The sequence below is a fragment of the Hylobates moloch genome, unplaced genomic scaffold (assembly GCF_009828535.3).
Source record: "Hylobates moloch isolate HMO894 unplaced genomic scaffold, HMol_V3 SCAFFOLD_4, whole genome shotgun sequence".
NCBI lineage: Eukaryota > Metazoa > Chordata > Mammalia > Primates > Hylobatidae > Hylobates > Hylobates moloch.
In genome coordinates, this window is record NW_026652279.1 from 125,111,610 (window position 1) to 125,130,914 (window position 19,305).

The following is a 19,305-nucleotide window of genomic DNA, read 5'->3' on the forward strand; positions in this document are numbered from 1 at the left end:
AAGACAAAAGAGAAACTTTGAAAGTGTTTATTTGTTTATTTTCCATAGTAGAATGCCAGAGAAAGTGGCATATAGAGACTGACTTATGGCTGCTAATAATAATGTCTGCCAATATCATTACCATTTATTCAAGCATTTTTGTATTGGCCAACATTTAGATTTTCTTCAAGTTTTTAATATTATATGGAATACTGAAATAAATCTCTTTGGGCATATGTGTAATGGGAGTGTCTGTTTATGTGCATATGTGCATTTTGGCTGCTCAGTATCTTAATCACCTTTATATGATTGAGAAACCTTTTATTTTGTGATTGTTGTTGCAATGCAGAGCCTGCCACCTACTATAGAAGCTGAAGATAACAGGTAATCATTATTTCAGTCTCTGTTGCAGCTAGGGTATGCCCGATGATCTAAGCTCTAACAATTAGATCAACCCACTCCCCAGGATTTTAATTATGATATAATGATACATTTAAGCACTATAAAATTCTCACTGGTAGCAATAGCAGTAGCGGCAAGATCAAGTTACTGAAACAATGGTGACACCCATGTAAGTTATAGCAACTAATCTTTAATGGTGGTGAGTGTGGTTTCCTCACTGAATCAGTTCTGGGCTCCAGGTTTTGGACACTATCCTTGACTATATAGAAACTAATAGTCTTTTGATGAATTTTTTGTTTGTTTACATTAGGCTTAAGCAAGGGAATTTTTGTTGCCTTGTTGTGTTTTGTTTTAACTTTTATTTGCATTATGTGGTTGCTCGGGTGGGTACACATTTTCCAGGTGTATTAGAAAGTAATGTTTCCTCTTTTATGACACTTTGGTTTCAATATTTTGCCCAATATCCCACTGGATTATTTATTTTTTTCTTACTTATTTGTTGGAATTATACATGTATTCTAGATGCCAAACATTTACAAATGTTATAAACACAAAATTTGACCACACCTTCTTTAAATTTGTGGTTTGTCTCTTGATACATAGCATGTTCAGAAATATGGAAGAAACTGGAGATTTTCTACAGTGATTAAAATAACTTGGACTGTGGAGTTATTCATTCAAAAATATTTATTGAGTTTGTATCAATCTATATCCATAATGAGTAGAAACCACACAGTTGATTTAGACAGGAGAAATGCAATACAAAAGACTGGTAAACTTTGATGAAAGAATAATTCTAAAATACAAGAAAACTCTATATGGTACCCTAGAGCTGAGGGAGAGTATTCAATGAAGAAAAAATTTAGAAGAGGGGTTTCCTCCGCAAGACTAGAGTAGTTGAAAAAGGTGCAGTGGCAATCCACTCAACAGCACCGCTTTTCACTGCTTTGCTCAGGTCAGAGCTATTTGGCAACTGCTGGACAGCAACAATGGCAGAAAGCAACTCTCCTCACCATAGGTGCCACACAGTTGAATCTCTTTCAGTGGATCTAAGTAAAAGGATATAGAAGGAGTGAGCCAATGACAAATTCTTCTTCTTTTTCTTTTTTTTTTGAGACGGGATCTCACTCTCTCGCCCAGGCTGGAGTGCGGTGGCGTGATCTCTGCTCACTGCAAGCTCCGCCTCCCAGGTCCACGCCATTCTCCTGCCTCAGCCTCCAGAGTGGCTGGGACCACAGGTGCCCGCGACCACGCCTGGCTAATTTTTTTGTATTTTTAGTAGAGACGGGTTTTCACCGTGTTAGCCAGGATGGTCTCGATATCCTGACCTCGTGATCCACCCGCCTTGGCCTCCCAAAGTGCTGGGATTACAGGCGTGAGCCACTGCGCCCGGCTGCCAAAGACAAATTCTTTTTTTTTTTTTTTTTTAATGACAAATTCTTAACTGCAAGCAGGCCACAGGCAAAAGTTAGCAAGGGTCCAGGTACACAGGTGGGTAGAGGGAATAAAAAAACCTGTGGAAGTATGAAGCCTGGAAATTGTGTCCATGCTGAGAAGGCTGCAGGAAGCCAGCCCCAGCTGTAAGATTGCTGAGGGACCTCAGATTCTGAGGTATAGCACCTCTAGATGTTCTCACACTCACGCCACCCACTCACTGTAAGGAGGCAGGCACCATAGGAGAGCCCTTTCCTCTACAGCATCTCTCCCGTGCCCTCTACTGAGAAGGCTTGAATACTGTGCTCACTATGAGGAAGTAAATACAAGAGGAATTCCACACATTATGGCAGAGTGATTGCAGGGTAAATTTGGAGCTGAGAGGCAATAAATTATTTATTGACAAATATGTGGCATGCTGGCCAGCATAGTAGATGCTAAAATGTCATAGTAAAAATAAGAAATAAAATTATCTTTCCTATAGAAATTATACTTTTGTAGAAGATATATGATATTATCCAAAGAAATGATTAATAAAACAGTGAAACAAAAATAGAGTGCTATAAAATGTGATGACATTTATTGAGGTTCAAAGAAAGTCTCCTGAACGACAATCATATGTGTGGGGAATTAACACTTAAGATGTATGCTGAATATGTGAATATGAGGTATATTAATATTCCTATAAAGCTTGCATAGTAAACTGTGATAAATGTTTAGAGTTGGCAGTATTGGCATGGCAGATGATAACTGAAATTTAGTAATAAATGAGATTGATGAAAAAGTAGAGAAAGATAAAAAGCCACATGAAGGAATCTTTTGATAAACACACCTGAAGAGTTTTAAACTGTTTGCAGGTCAATTGAGATGTAAATTAATATATATTCAAAAGACAATATGTAAGTCATTCACGATCTCCATTAATATGGCTTGTGGGTGGCAGAATTCAGATTACAGAGAGTTAAACAAGTAATAATCTCATAGAACCAAAAGTAGAGATCATAACATAAATAAAACATTGATTTTAATTTCCAACTCATATGAAATTAAAAATTAGATTTCATATAAAAATTTGGATTATGGGTCCTTTTGAAAAATTGGAAACCTTATCAATCTTTCCCTAAACTGGCTTGGAAAAATATTCAACTGGGTTGCCGCCCCTCCTTGAGATTATAGGGTGCATACATTCTCTCTCTCTCTCTCTTTTTTTTTAATTATACTTTAAGTTCTAGGGTATGTGCACACAACGTGCAGGTTTGTTACATATGTATACATGTGCCATGTTGGTGTGCCGCACCCATTAACTCATCATTTACATTAGGTATATCTCCTAATGCTATCCCTCTCCCCTCCCCCCACTCCACGACAGGCCCCAGTGTGTGATGTTCCCCTTCCTGTGTCCAAGTATTCTCATTGTTCAATTCCCACCTATGAGGGAGAATATGCAGTGTTTGGTTTTTTGTCCCTGCGATACTTTGCTGAGAATGATGATTTCCAGCTTCATCCATGTCCCTACAAAGGACATGAACTCATCCTTTATTATGGCTGCATAGTATTCCATGGTGTATATGTGCCACATTTTATGGACATCAGGGTCCATATATTCTGTATTTCATCACTGTCAGTATTGAACTGCATCACTTTTAATATTTCCACCTGGCCTTTCTAGCACTTGCACTCATAGACTCTGCAACCTGCAGTTCTTTAAAGAAGATAATGTGGAAGAGAAAAATGTGGTATCTGATAGTAAAAGAGGATTATGGTTGTTTTTTTTTCTTCCCTTGTTTCTTCTTCTCTTCCTTCTTAAAAGAAAGTCAATAACTGATTGCTGAAACAAAGGTGTATATTGGTTGATATAAATAAGCCCATACATAGAAAGAAATTATAGATAGAACTGAGAAAGTTGTACTCTATTTATGCCTATTTAATTACTGGAATAACACTTACCAAGCTACTTAAACTCTGGTGCTTAATGTCTTCATTTATACAATGAGAATTAATACCCACTTCCTGAAATTATCCTGCAGAATAAATGAAATCATGTTTCCAAAGCTTATAAATAGTTCATGACCAAGTAACTATTTAAAAACACATAAAGGAGACACGTTATTAATATAGTAATCAAGATACCACAGTGGCTGAAAAAGAATTAAACTCAAAGCACTAAGTTAGTCATTACGCAATTCCAGACTGTTTCATTAGGCAGTTGATGGTAAAGCATGGGGAAAGCAAAGGGACATTAAGACAATAAATCAAATACATTCATGTGCTGCTAAACAACAGGGATATGTTCTGAAAACTTGAGAAATGTATCATAAGGCAATGATGTTTGCCATGCAGATTTCACAGTGTACTTTCATAAACCTGTATGGTATAGCTTAGAACACACCTAGTTATAAGGTATAGCCTATTGCTTCTAGACTACAAACCTGCCCAGCATGTTATCGTATTGGATAATATAGGCAATTGTAACACAATAATAAATATTTGTGTATCTCAACTTATTGAAATCTAGAAAAGATCAGTAAAAACACAGTATAAAATAATAATAATAAAAAGACAGTACCTATATAGACCACTTAGCATGAATGGAGCTTATAGGGCTGAAAATTGTTCTGGGTGGATCAGTGAGTGATTAGCAAGTGAATGTGAAGTCCTGGAATGTTACTGTACACTACAGTAGATGTCTTAGACATTAGACATTAGGGTAAATTTATAAAATACATTTTATTTCTTCAATAATACATTAAACTTAGCTTACTGATAATTCTTTACTTTATAAACTATATTTCCTTTTAGCTTTTTGACTCTTTTGTACTAAAACATTGTGTTTTTTTTTGGAATAAAGAACCATTTTTATTACAAATGATTGACTTCCCCAACAGTAGATGTTATGATCATTAACACAATCATAACAGAGAATCAGAGATTAAGGGAGCAAAAGACAACATTTGGAAAAAAGTCAGATGACACCATGGATCCTATGGCCATGATTTCATTCAAAGAAATGTAAGGCTAGAGGTCCAAGACTCTGTCAAACATGTAATTCTTGGATATAGAAATCTTGGAGTATGAATCCTTGAATCAGCATTATCTTTAGACGTGTCATTTTAGAAGCAAATGGTCCTCTGACAGTGATGTTTTAGCAGGAAGAATAGCATCGTCTAAAGCAAAATGGCTGGTAGCCACAGTAGCCAGAGCCAGAGCCATATCCAGAGCCATAGCCAGTTCCATAACCACAGCCATGCCCACAGCCGTAGCCAGTTCCATAGCCACAGCCAGAACCAGAGCCATATCCATAGCCATAGCCAGTTCCATAACCACAGCCATACCCATAGCCATAGCCAATTCCATAGCCACAGCCAGAGCCAGAGCCATAGCCACAGCCGTAACCAGTTCCATAGCCACACCCATAGCCGGAGCCATAGCCACAGCCATAACAAGAGACCTAGCTGGAGCCATAGCCACAGGAGTTGCCATAGTAGTTGCAACACATGTTGTCAAGAGGAGAGAATTGAGATGGGTTTCAAGAAGATGCTTCTGAGGTGTGGATGTCTTCTACTTCCCTGAGACCTTTATATACTGTCAGTAATTGCCAAAGCATATCATTCATTCCCTGACTTAGCCAACAAATATTTAAACAATTATTATGTGCCAGTCACTGTTGATCATCAATATTATTTTGCTTAAAATGAGCCAATTATTTTGGAGACTCTAGTTTCATTTTAGGAGCATCATTTTAATCTGCTCTGCCAAAGAACTATCTCAATGAAATTATGTGCCAAAATATAAAGCTGATACTAATTTTCAAAATCTCCTATCAGTAGATATATATCTTACATAACAAGTTTTGGGGGGATCATAACAAAATTTTATCCTTTTATTCTCTCTCTCTTTTTTCCTAAAACATCTACCTCTACCCATAGGGAAAGAGACACCCCTATTCCCTTTCCTGAGTCATTACAACTTCTTTGCCAGACTTCTTTCTCCAGCTCACTCTGCACTTCCACACCTACCCCTTGTCCAACCTCCCTCAAATCCCAAGAAACGTATTCACATCTGATCATTCAAAGCCAGACTGTATGCTATCTGCAAGTGCTTCTTACATTTTCATTCCATCCACCAGGCAAACCAAGACCCTGGGGAGGCAGAGAAGCCCTCCTTTTGTCTCCCATTTCTTCAGCTATGTAAGTAATTGTCATTGAGAAGCCTTTTAAAACCTAACCAGCTTCATTATATATATATTTTGTTGTTGTTGTTGTTGTTATACTTTAAGTTCTAGGGTACATGTGCACAACGTGGAAGTTTGTTACATATGTATACATGTGCCATGTTGGTGTGCTGCACCCATTAACTGGTCATTTACATTAGGTATATCTCCTAATCCTATCCCTCCCCCCTCTCCCCACCCCACGACAGGCTCCAGTATGTGATGTTCCCCTTCCTGTGTCCAAGTGTTCTCATTGTTCAATTCCCACCTATGAAGGAGAACATGAGGTGTTTGGTTTTTTGTCCTTGCAATAGCTTGCTGAGAATGACGGTTTCCAGCTTCTTCCATGTTCCTACAAAGGACATGAACTCATCGTTTTTTATGGCTCCATAGTATTCCATGGTGTATATGTGCTACATTTTCTTAATCCAGTTTATCATTGATGGACATTTGGGTTGGTTCCAAGTCTTTACTATTGTGAATAGTGCCACAATAAACATATGTGTGCATGTGTCTTTTTTAGCAGCATGATTTATAATCCTTTGGGGATATACCCAGTAATGGGATGGATGGGTCAAATGGTATTTCTAGTTCTAGATCCTTGAAGAATCACCACACTGTCTTCCACAATGGTTGAACTAGTTGACAATCCCACCAACAGTGTAAAAGTGTTCCTATTTCTCCACATCCTGTCCAGCACCTGTTGTTTCCTGACTTTTTAATGACTGCCATACTAACTGGTGTGAGGTGGTGGTTTTGATTTGCATTTCTCTGTTGACCAGTGATGATGAGCATTTTTTCATGTGTTTGTTGGCTGCATAAATGTCTTCTTTTGAGAAGCATCTGTTCATATCCTTTGCCCAATTTTGACAGGGTTGTTTTTTTCTTGTAAATTTGTTAGAGTTCATTGTAGTTTCTGTATATTAGCCCTTTGTCAGATGAGTAGGTTGCAAAAATTTTCTCCCATTAGGTAGGTTGCTTGTTCACTCTGATAGTAGTTTCTTTTGCTATGCAGAAGCTCTTTAGTTTAATTAGAGTTTAATTAGATCCAATCCTAAGCCCAAAGAACAAAGCTGGAGGCATCACGCTACCTCACTTCAAACTATACTACAAGGCTAGAGTAACCAAAACAACATGGTGCTGGTACCAAAACAGAGATATAGACCAATGGAACAGAACAGAGCCCTCAGAAATAATACCACACATCTACAGCCATCTGATCTTTGACAAACCTGACAAAAACAAGAAATGGGGAAAGGATTCCCTGTATAATGAATGATGCTGGGAAAACTGGCTAGCAATATGTGGAAAGCTGAGACTGGATCCCTTCCTTACACCTTATACAAAAATTAATTCAAGATGGATTAAAGAATTAAATGTTAGACCTAAAACCATAAAAACTCTAGAAGAAAACTTAGGCAATGCCATTCAGGACATAGGCATGGGCAAGGACTTCACGTCTAAAACACCGAAAGCAATGGGAACAAAAGCCAAAATTGACAAATGGGATCTAACTAAAACATTGTTTAATTTCCATGTGTTTGTTATAATTTTGAGGGTTGTTTTTGGAGTTGGTTTCTAGTTTTATCCCACTGTGGTCTAGGAAGATACTTGATATCATTTTGATTTTTAAAATTTATTGGGACTTGTTTTGCAATCTATCATATGGTCTATCTTGGAGAATGTTCCATGTGCTGATGAGAAGAATGTATATGCTGCAGTTCTTGGATAGAATTTTCTGTAAATATCTGTTAGGTCCATTTGTTGCAGACTGTAGTTTAAGTCCATTGTTAATTGCTTACTTTCTGTCTTGACAACCTGTCTAGTGCTATCAGTGGAGTGTTGAGGTTCCCCACTATTATTGTGTTTCTATCTGTCTCATTCCTTAGGTGTAGTAGTAATTGCTTTATGAGTCTGAAAGTGCCAGTGTTAGGTGCATATAACTTTAGGATTGTAATATCTTCTTATTACACTGATCCTTTTATCATTGTATAATGACGTTCTTTGTCTTTTTTTTTACTTTTGTTGTTTTAACATCTATTTTATCGATAAAAGAATAGCTACTCCAGATTGCTTTGGTTTCCATTTGCATGGAATATCTTTCCACTCCTTTACTTAGAGTTTTTAAGAATCTTTACATGTTAGACGAGTTTCTTGAAGACAGCAGATATTTGGCTTGTGATGTTTCATCCATCCTGTCAGTCTGTATGTTTTAAGTGGAACATTTAGGCCATTTATGTTCAGCGTTAGTATTGAGATGTGAAATACGGTTCCAGTCATCAAGTTGATTGTTACCTCAAAACTTTATTTTCTGCATTGTGTTACTGTTTAATAGGCCATGTGAGTTTCATGTTTTTAAGAGGTTTTATTTTGGTGCATATCAAGCTTTTGTTTGCAGGCTTAGAACTCTTTTTAGCATTTCTCATAGGGCTGATCTGGCAGTGGCAAATTCCCTCAGCATTTGTTCTACTGAAAATGACTTTATTTCTTTTTCATTTATAAAACTTAGTTTTGCTGGATCCAAAATTCTTGGGTGACAGTTATTCTGTTTAAGTAGGCTGAAGATAGGACCTCAATCCCTTATGGCATATAAGGTTTCTGCAGAGAAGTCTGCTTCTGGTCTGATAGGTTTACATTTACAGGTTATCTGAATTTTTTGTCTCACTGCTCTTAGAATTTTTCTATGGAATGGGAGAAAAATTTTGCAATCTATCCATCTTACAAAGGTCTAATATGCAGAATCTACAAGGAACTGAAATAAATTTACAAGAAAAAAAAACCATCAAAAAGTCAGTGAAGGATATGAACAGACTTCTCAAAAGAAGACATTTATGTGGCTAAGAAACATGAAAAAAAGCTCATCATCACTGGTCATTAGAGAAATGCAAATCAAAAAAACCACAATGAGATACCATCTTACACCAGTTAGAATGGCGATCACGAAAAAGTCAGTAAACAACAGATGCTGGAGAGGATGTGGAGGAATAGGAATGCTTTTACACTGTTGGTAGGAGTGTAAATTAGTTCAGCCATTGTGGAAGATAGTGTGGCAAATCCTCAAGGATCTAGAACAAGAACTGCCATTTGATCCAGCAATCCCATTACTGGGTATATACCCAAAGGATTACAAATCATTCTACCATAAAGTAGAATGCAATAAACACATGTATGTTTATTGCAGGACTGTTCACAATAGCAAAGACTTGGAACCAACCCAAATGCCCATCAAGGATAGACTGGATAAAGAAAATGCGGTGCATATACATCATGGAATACTATGCAGCCATAAAAATGGTGAGTTCATGTCCTTTGCAAGGACACGGATGAAGCTGGAAACCATCATTCTCAGCAAACTAACACAGGAACAGAAAACCAAACACCACGTGTTCTCACTCATAAGTGGACATTGAACAGTGAGAACATGTGAACACAGGGAGGGAAACATCATACACTGTGGCCTTTTGGGAGATGGGAGTCAAGGGGAGGGATAGCATTAGGACAAATACCTAATGCATGTGGGGCTTAAAATCTAGATGCTGGGTTGATGGGTGCAGCAAACCGCTATGGCACATGTATACCTGTGGTATAAACCTGCATGTTCTGCACATGTATCCCAGAACTTAAGGTAAAATTTAAAACAAAAACAAAAATAAAACTATCATTCTATTTCATTACCAGAAAAAGTATCTTTCTGCATTTATTTAAGTAATCATTAATTTTTCATAGTGTTTTATAATTTTAGCTGTGTGAAACTTTCACATATTTTATCAGATTTATCTGGAAGTATTTTGTATTTGTTGCTATTATAAGTACCATATGAAAAAATTCAATTTCATATTGTTCATTACTCTTGCATAAAAAGATTTTAACATTATATATTATATTCGATTTCTGAAACCTTGATTAAAAAAGATTTTTTTCTTCAGGTTGACTTTAGATGTCCTGATAACTACATGCCTTGGCAATGGCTTTTTGCAATAAATCTCCCAAAAATTCTTGGAGCTTTTTGTATCTGAATATCTAAATCTCTAGCAAGGCCACACAAGTTTTTTCAATTATTCCCCCAAATAAATTTTTCAAACTTTTTGCCTTCTTTTTTCTCTCAGGAATATGAGTTATTCTTAGATGTGGCCATTTTACTAATCCCATATTTCTTGGAGACTGTTCATTTCTTTATATTCTTTTTCCTTTATTTTCTTCTGATGGGTTAATTCCAAAGCCTTGTCTTTGAGCTCTGAAATTCTTTATTTAACTTGATCTAGTCTATCGTTAGAATTTTTCACTGCATTCTGTAATTCCCTAAATGTGTCTTTCATTTCCACAAGTTCTGATATTGTTAAAATATCTAACTCTTTAGGAAGTTTTCATTCATATTCTGAATTATTATTTTTAATTTCTTCATGTTGGTTTACACCTTTCTCTTTTATCTTATTGAGTAGTTTAATAATCAACCCTTTGCATTCTTTATCTGGTATGTCAAAGATTTCACAATGATATGGATTCATAGCTTGAGAGGTAATGTGATCTTTTGGAGGTGTTACATACATACTGTCATATTGCCAGAATTATTTTTCTGGCTCCTTCTCATTTGGATAGACTATTTCTTCAAATTATTTTTGAATTTATTTTTTATTTGACTGTGTTTTTTTTAATTTCTTTTTTCCCCTTAAGGATGTGACTTCAATGTTTATAGTTAATTGTGGTGTAATTCAGCTCTTGATGTTTTCAGGGGTGAAGACTCTGTATCAGCTCCTTGGTTATAGAGGGCCTGTGTATGTGGATTCCTCAAATGGTGGTTGTAGTAGAAATGTGCTCAGTGTATGAGCAAGTTTACTGTCTCCTATGAAGCTAGAATGGCAGAGGTCTGTTGAAGCCTATCTCATTCTCTTGTGGTTTTCACTTTATTTATTTTTCCCCAGTATTTTATTTATTGAATAGTTCAGGCTGCAGTCGAGTAGGAAAGGTGTCCCTGGGTAGAAACAAGTTGTCACTAAAGCAGGTGGGTAAATGCAATATGCAATGATAGACAGAGGTCACAAAAGCCTTGAGAGGGTGGCTGAGGGATCTCCCAGTGTAACACGCTGAGGTCTTATCAGAGGCAAGAGTGGGAGCCACCTCAGCTCTCCTGCCAGGCCAGCAGGAAAGTGATCCATCTTCTAGTTATATTAATCCATCCTTACACTGCTATAAAGAACTACCTGAGACTGGGTAATTCATGACGAAAAAAGGTTTAATTGACTCACAGTTCCACAGGCTTAACAGGAAGCATGACTGTGAGGCTTCAGGAAACTTAAAATTATGGCAGAAGGTGGAAGAGATGCAAGGACCTTCTTCACAATGGCAGCAGGAAAGAGAGAAAGAGAGAGAGCGCACAAAGGGGTAAGTGTCACACACTTTCAAACAACCAGATCTCATGAGAACTCACTCACTGTCAGGAGACCACCAAGGGGGAAGTCCTCCTGTATGATTCAATCACTTCTCACCGGGCCCCTCCCCAACATGTGAAGATTACAATTTGAGATGAGATTTGGATGGGGATACAGAGCCAAACCATATCACAGTCATTCTCTTGGCCCAGTATTCTGCTTGTTCAGATCAGACAGGCACCTCTTTTCATCTGTAGGAATGTCGAGAGGACATTCAAATAGAGAGGAATTGTTACCTTACCCCTCATGCGAGCATGAACCTGACAAGCACTCCTTTGGTGGTGATGCAGTCGCCCTGAATTGTTCCAGAAAGACCGTTTACAGGTACACCCATGCTGAGGTCCCATGAGAGAAGTCCAAGCTGTGCCTGTAGTGATGAATGAGTGGGAAAAGAAGTCCCCTTCTCCCAGACCTCTCACAAGTATCAGGGCTGCCTGAGTATTTGGAAAGAGCTGCAGGTATTCCCTGCTGAGCCCAGCACTGCATCTGTGCCTCTACTAAAGGAAACTTCCCACCAGCAGAAAAATTTTGGGATTCAAAGCCTGCCATCTGGATTGTTTTGTCCCACGGAATGTTCCTTTGATGTGGCGCATTCTTCTTTCTCCTAGGAGGAGAAAGCCCTGAGAGCTATTCTACTGTGTATGCTGTTGCTCCTCTGGGTCTAGCCGGACAGTGGGGCTGCCACACTTCAGGTGGATGCTCAGGAATGTCTGCAAGGGATCCAGTGATGTTACCTGTCCTCAAGTCCGTTTATAAGTACACCCATGCTGAGGTTCCATGAGAGAATTCCCGGCTGTGTCTGTAGTGATGAATGAGTGGGAAAAGAAGTCCCCTTCTCCCAGACCTCTCACAAGTATCAGGGCTGCCTGACTATTTGGATAGAGCTGCAGGTACCCACAGCAGTGGGTACCAACACCAGCTCTGATGGGGGTGACAGGTTAGTGACATAGACCCTGTGAGATTCCTTGGTTATAAATAGCCTTGGTGTGTTGGATTTCTCCAATGTTGGTTGTAGTAGGAATTAACTGGTCATGTGGAAAGACTCAGGACCTCCTGGTTAGCCAGGGTGTTGAAGGCAATGATGATAGCTGAGGTTATGCACAGATTTTCTCCTTCTTGAGCACTGCGTTAATCTGCCTGGAGATGCCATAATGAACTGTGCCAGTTGACCTCCAGCCAGAAGATGACAGTTGCAAAAGAGTGCCAGTTATGATGGTAACAGTGAGATTTGTGTTTGCCTTATGTTACCTAGGGAGTTATTCTGGATTCTCAAGGAATGACCAGGGACATAGAGCTCCCAAAAGTTTCTGTCTGTTGTGGTAAACTACCAGGGCAGGCTCAGGGGCAAAGCCAGGTGGGGGCTGGATCAGATAGGTCCATATTCTGTCTTTCCATGCTTGCAACAAGCAATAGCCCCTGTGGGGATTGGTTGATGATTTTCTGGCTGCTGGGATAATGTTCTAGGTGGAAGCAAGGTTGCCTTTGTTGCATAGTTTACATAGGGAGTGTGGAGTAGCAGACGACAGTAAACCTCATCCAGCTCTCATGTAGTTGGCAAGGCAGGTCTCATCCCTGTGGTGTTCTGTTATCTATAGCTAGCTAAATTCCAGGCATTCTGCACTTGGAACTCAAAACTGTCCCAGACCATAAGCCTGACTTTCAGATCATGCTCCTCCTTGACCAACTGTTAAGCAAGGGCACCCAGCTCCATCACTCATAGCTGCAACACACTTCCCACTCATCCCCTGGTTCTGGCCAAGGGAGTTCATGCCCACTCAATTATATTGTGAATTTTGGCTGGGAGCTTCTCTTAAGCTGTGACCACTGCCTTATTTAGCTGGCAGACTTCCCTGAGGTCTCCTATGAGGTAGAGTCAGAAATGGTCTCCCTCCATCTACGCTGGAGACTGGGAATGCATGCAAGGCTCTTCCAGTAGCTGTACTTACTTTTACATTCCCCATTGCTTCCTGTATCAGTTCCAGTGCTGGGTAGGGTTAAGGCCTTCCCTCGTGGCCTGGGTTGCCAGGTTCCCTGCTGGAAGTATACATCCTGGAGGCAGTTCATCTCCCTCTCAGATTCTGGAAGCTTACAGTTTTCCACCAGGCTCACAGTATAGCATGCAGCCTGCAGCTTTTTTTTTTTTTTTTTCAAAGAGTTTGGGGTTTCTTTTAGTTTTTCTAAGTTCCTGAATCTCTTTTTGGAAAAAAGTTCATAGTGTGAGTCTCTACACATTATTTTGTCTTTCTATGTGGGAGAGGCATGCTAATAATGCATTTTTTTTCTTTACATCCTTGTTCTATAAGCTTTTTTTCTGTTGTTTCCTTCTCCTTCCTTCCTTCCTTCCTTCCTTCCTTCCTCCTTCCCTCCTTTTTTCCTTCCTTCCTTCTTTCTTTTTGTTTTTTTTTTTTTGATGTAGTTTAGCTCGTTAGCCAGGCTGGAGTGCAGTGGTGGACCTGAGCTCACTGCAACCTCAGCCTCCTGGATTGAAGCAATTCTCCTGCCTCAGTCTCGTGAGTAGCTGGGACTATAGGTGCACACCATCATGCCTGGATAATTTTTTTTTTTTTTTTGTAATTTTGGTAGAGACAAGGTTTTGCCATGTTGGCCAGGCTGCTCTCCAACTCCTGACCTCAGATGATCCACCAGGCTCACTTTTTAATTGTTATTTTCTTTACTTTTAAAACATTTTGTTAAAAATGAAAACACAAACACACATGTTAGCCTAGACCTACACAGAATCAGGATCATCAATATCATTGTCTTCAACCTCCACATCTTGCCCACTGAAAGGTCATGTCAGACAACATGTGTGGAGCTGTCATCTCCTATGATAACAATGCTTTCTTCTGGAATATCTCCTGAAGGACCCGCCTGAGGCTGTTTTACACTTAACTTTTTTTTTTATTTTTTAAGTAGAAGGAATACCTAAAATAACTATAAAAAGTATAGTAGAGTAAATACATAAACCAGTAACATGGTAGTTTATAATCATTATTAAATATTATATACTATACATAATTGTATGTGCTATACATTTATGAAAGTAGGTTCATTTACACCAGCATCACCACAAACATGTAAGTAATGTGTTGTGCTATGAAGTTATGATGGCTACAGCATCACTAGAGAGCAGAAATTTTACAGCTCCATTACAATTTTACGGAACCACCATCCTATATGAAGTGGATTATTGACTGAAACTTCATTATGTGGTACATGACTGTAATGTACATTAACTGTCTTAAATAAAAATCTACAAGTTTTTAATCTTTTATTTCTTGCCTACAGCTGTTCTTTTTAAAATTATTCATTTTAAACAACTAGAAATACTTATATTGAAATAGCTCCCAAATCAAGATTCTAAAAATATGTGGCACCTATTCTAACAAAATATTCTCAGGGCAATTTTGAAAAGTTCTAAAATGACCCCTCAAAAATGCCCACTACAATTATTTTTATATGGCTAGTAATAGATCATGCACACATTCTTAGAATGGTAAATTTTAGGGGCATATCTATATTATTAGATGAAAAAAAGCATTCTTTGGTTAAGTATTTATATAGTGTTATTTTCTCTCATTTTGGTAACATAATGATGATTATTAGAGATTTATTTCTGTTCAAGGTCAAAATACTATTCTAATACTGACAACTTATTTTACATGTAAGACAGAAACTCTCGCTTTCATTTTTAAAGTTTTACGTTATGTATGACACATTATGTTCAGAACTATTTTCACAATGTCAACTGATATTTGAGTAAGTTTTTGCTTTGAAAAATTCCTAGACAAGTAACTAGATTTTATTTAATGCACTCAATATTTAAACTTTTTGTTAGTTAACACAAATTTATTATTATAGTAAATCAGATATTCCATAAATATCTAAAAATGTACTTACCAAAAATATAGTTAATACAAGCACTCGGGCTGGAAATATCACTAATGAAATATTATATAGGGAATTTTTTATTCCTATGATTAGCAGTTCTTGAGCTTTTTTATGATTTAAGAAACAGCACTAATCTTAGAATTTGTTTCTATACATAGACATAGTCTAAAGAATACATATGTATGAAACAATCAGTACACACACAGCATACAAGCCATGCTTTCCATGTCTTGTACTTTTGCCATTAATGTGTAGATGGAGAGGCATACACAGATTTTTTTATTGTTTTTGTTTTTTATTTTGTCATGTAAATTTGAGTTTGAAACTAGGGACTTACATACAAAAATTCAAGCTATATCTTTCCTGATTAAAACATTTCTGGTAGAATCATTGTGGGTGAGTGAAAGAACAAACAGAAATCAAAGGAGAAAAATTATTTCAAATGATTGCAGAAGAGTGAAATTGCTATAAATTTACGTTTGAGTACCCAATGCACAATAAGCCAAACACTGATATATCAGCGCTTAGGAGGAGAGAAAGGCTTTATTTGATTTGGCCAAAATGAGAGAGTGGGAGAGGCAAATTCTCAAATCTGACTTGCCTTTGAACATAATAGGAGCTTTTATGAGTAAGGTCGGTATGCGGGAGGTGAGATCTCCTGGTCAAAGCTGTTTCCATCCCTCCTCTGATCAGACTTCTGGATGCCTTCAAGGAGGTCTTCATAACCTAAGATTATTGTTCTTTAAAACAAAAACAATCTCATTAATCTTGTAGGCAACCCCTGGGGTTTAGAATATGAAGCTAATCAATTACTAGTGACTACCTTCTGTCAAAATGACCGTGTGCAAGCGAGCATGCATGCAGGAAGAAAAGGACAAAGAGAAAGAAAATAAGTGAAACAAACACCTTATGAATTTTATAAGTTACACGCTGATATAAATGGGATTCAAGGAGAAAATACAAGTTTTAGTAGCTTTAGCATGTGTCACCTGTTCATGAGGCCTCTAAAACCTGCTTATACATACTCAATTTTAGTACACCCCTACAGTTCGTGGACATTAGCATATATGCAATTGCTTTACTTACAGCCTGAAAATTCAGGAAAGTGAGCATCACAAAAAATTAAGCCAAATATAGAGAATATGTTTGTGTGAGTGTATGTAAGCATCCTTCTCAAGTCTTCTAGGTATCTATGATACAATGAACATGAACTTGATGGCACATTAACAGTGACACTTAGTTTCCAAGTTAAGCTTCTTTAGATGCTTTGGCTAACAATGACAATTATACACTTTAGGCTGACTTAAAATTCTTTCATTTTATCAACTTTACAAATGTGATATTATATTGATACAAGTAAAATAGTGAATGTTTTTATGCTTGATTATTTTATCTCTTGCCTTTAAATTACAACAAAAACTTAAGAAAAGCTAATTTATTTAAAAGGAGAAGACAGAAAGAAAATAGGTAAATGGCTATTTTATTTCCTATTCAACATATTCTAAATAAGAATCAGTATGTTAAACGTTACTAGCAACCAAGCATAGTAATGCCCATTTATTGCGATTTTACAAATGAGAAACTGAGACAATGAAGTTAGGTCACTAGCCCGTAGAAATCACTCCTAGCTGAGAGCTCAGCTGGGATGAGAATCTCCTTTTTAAATTTTTTTTTTCTGAAGTCTGTAATGTTCCTATCATCCAAGGTTCTCTCTAAAACATAAAATTGTCCAGAATTAATTACTGTTGCATATGCCGTCAATTCTAAACACTTTGAAAGTCATTTTTATCGACCTTGTCAAGATGTTATGCTACACTGATTAAAATATAGTTGACAGTTAATACTCTATAAAGATCCCCTTTGAGTATTGTGGTCATTGATAGATTCACATGCTAGTAGAAACTCTACATTTTTCAGTAAAATTTAGATAAAATTTTAGATTTTTTATCTCCAACACAAAAGAAAATATTTCTTGTAGTTTTAGGAAAGTTGATATAAATGTCAAACCATTCATATAAACAACCTATTGAATTTACTTGAATGTCAATAATGGCCCATCAATATAGATTAAGCCACATGTAAATCTGTTTATATTAACACTTTCAAATAGTTACATTTTAAACATTTACATTTCAATACAGTGGGATAGAGTAAACTTCATCTAGCAAAGGTAGTACTATTTAGATTACATTCCCTATTACATTTTGCCTATCAATGCATGTGAAAGTTAAAATATTGATCTGTACTCTATTGGTGTATAATCTTTAATAGTCAAGAATAATGAATAATCATTATTAAAATAACAGCAAATAATCTTTAATTTTTGAGATATAGAAAATTTGGAATAACATCATTTATTAAAAATATGAAATATATGCACATTAATGTAACATTTAGCTTCCTTAGAATATTCCCATATAAGAGAAGGCTATAAGTAAATGAATACATAAATATAAAGAACATATTTACTTTTTTTTTCCATGCAGGAGTCCATTTAACAAAGTATAATAGAGGATAAATTTCTTGAAACATTTTTTAAAATGTAATATAGGTATGCAGTCTGATTTCTTACTATCTGTCCTTATATATACCAAGTTTGACATTACCTCTGCCAAAACAGACAATGGCATATCCTGCCAAGCACCTAATGTTTTCTGAGTAAACTCTTGTTTTGAATGATATTACTGAATCAGGTTAATCGAATGATTCCGTTGAAGGCGTTTTCACAGCCTGAGTTTCTGCTGTTATATTCAATTGTTTTAATTACCTTGATCTTCATTAGATTTAAATGTTCTTTTCTTCCATTTGCTAAACATAGACTTGAGTTTCATATTATAATAACCTGAGAGTAAATCAAAGAGGAAAATTTAAAAAGAGACTAATTAATTGTGATGCCTTTATATTCCACTGATTTTTTTATTAGAGAAGGTTTAAATTGTTCATCTTCATATTTTATCACTTCATTAGGAAAAGCAACCTATATTACCCAAGTTCAACACTAACATCCAACAGGAGCCATAAACTCTGATCTTGCTAGATTGAGCACTGCCCTTTATCTTCTTTCTCATAAATACAGAGATAAAATACAGACTCAGCTGGATGCACCCTTTAGCAATTATTTCCCCTATGATCTTAACACGAGGATAACAGGCCACATGTGAAAAGACTTATGCACTCTGATAAAGATTCTCAGTACAGATTCCGTTTTACTGTATTTCATTCTGACATTTCTTACACAGGTGTTTTTTTGGTGACTTGCTTATTTAAGAGGTGCCACTTCTTATAGATGGCTAACTATTAAACTTTTTGAAGCTTTGGTTTTATTCTGCTTTCGCCATGACATAATTAAAAAAAAACAAAACGGTGTCTGCCTGAAGTGATAATTGCCTCATTTACATACTGTGTAATGTAAGGAAGGAGACAGTCAGTTCTATTGTGTATTACAATGAAAAGATTAGACAGGAGAATGATATTTATCAAGATATTTATAAATAAGTGCTCTGACTTTATGTCTTACATGTCATGCCAATATTTATTATAGAATCTGATAATATAAATACTTACTCCTTATTTAATATGAAGATAATCCAGTGCAAGGATGAGAAAGCACTCCATAGTTTAGTTTTGTTTCCCTGGCAGATTTTAATGTAGCTTTAAAATCCACACTGAACTTAATATTTTGTACTACTATATTTTACTCTTAAGGTTTTATTTCTAAATAATCATTTTAATTTTACACGTATAGTATATTATTGTCTGAGATCATGTCTATGTCTTTCCAAAACTTTGCTAATGAAGAAACTTCAAACTCAAAGAAGTTTTACATTTACTTTACCTGAACTTAACCCATAAAGTATTATGAAAGTATTTCTTCCCACTCATGACACTTTGTCATATTCATTTATACTGATTATTTTTAGTATTCTGTAACTAATCTGGAATATGTAAAAAGGTCATCTTTCC

At 36.6% G+C, this 19,305-nt stretch overlaps 1 long non-coding RNA gene and 1 pseudogene across 2 annotated transcripts; both read right to left on the reverse strand.

Moving 5' to 3' along the window:
• Positions 1-1,121: 1,121 nt before the first annotated feature.
• Positions 1,122-3,839, reverse strand: LOC116466437 (uncharacterized). Its single transcript, XR_004247546.2, has 2 exons — positions 3,763-3,839; positions 1,122-1,430 (listed from the first exon to the last, which is right to left on the reverse strand). It is a non-coding gene; the product is annotated as an uncharacterized LOC116466437 (long non-coding RNA).
• Positions 3,840-3,986: 147 nt separating this feature from the next.
• Positions 3,987-5,311, reverse strand: LOC131383183 (keratin-associated protein 6-2-like; annotated as a pseudogene). Its single transcript, XR_009213000.1, has one exon. The product of XR_009213000.1 is annotated as a keratin-associated protein 6-2-like (transcript).
• Positions 5,312-19,305: the final 13,994 nt, after the last annotated feature.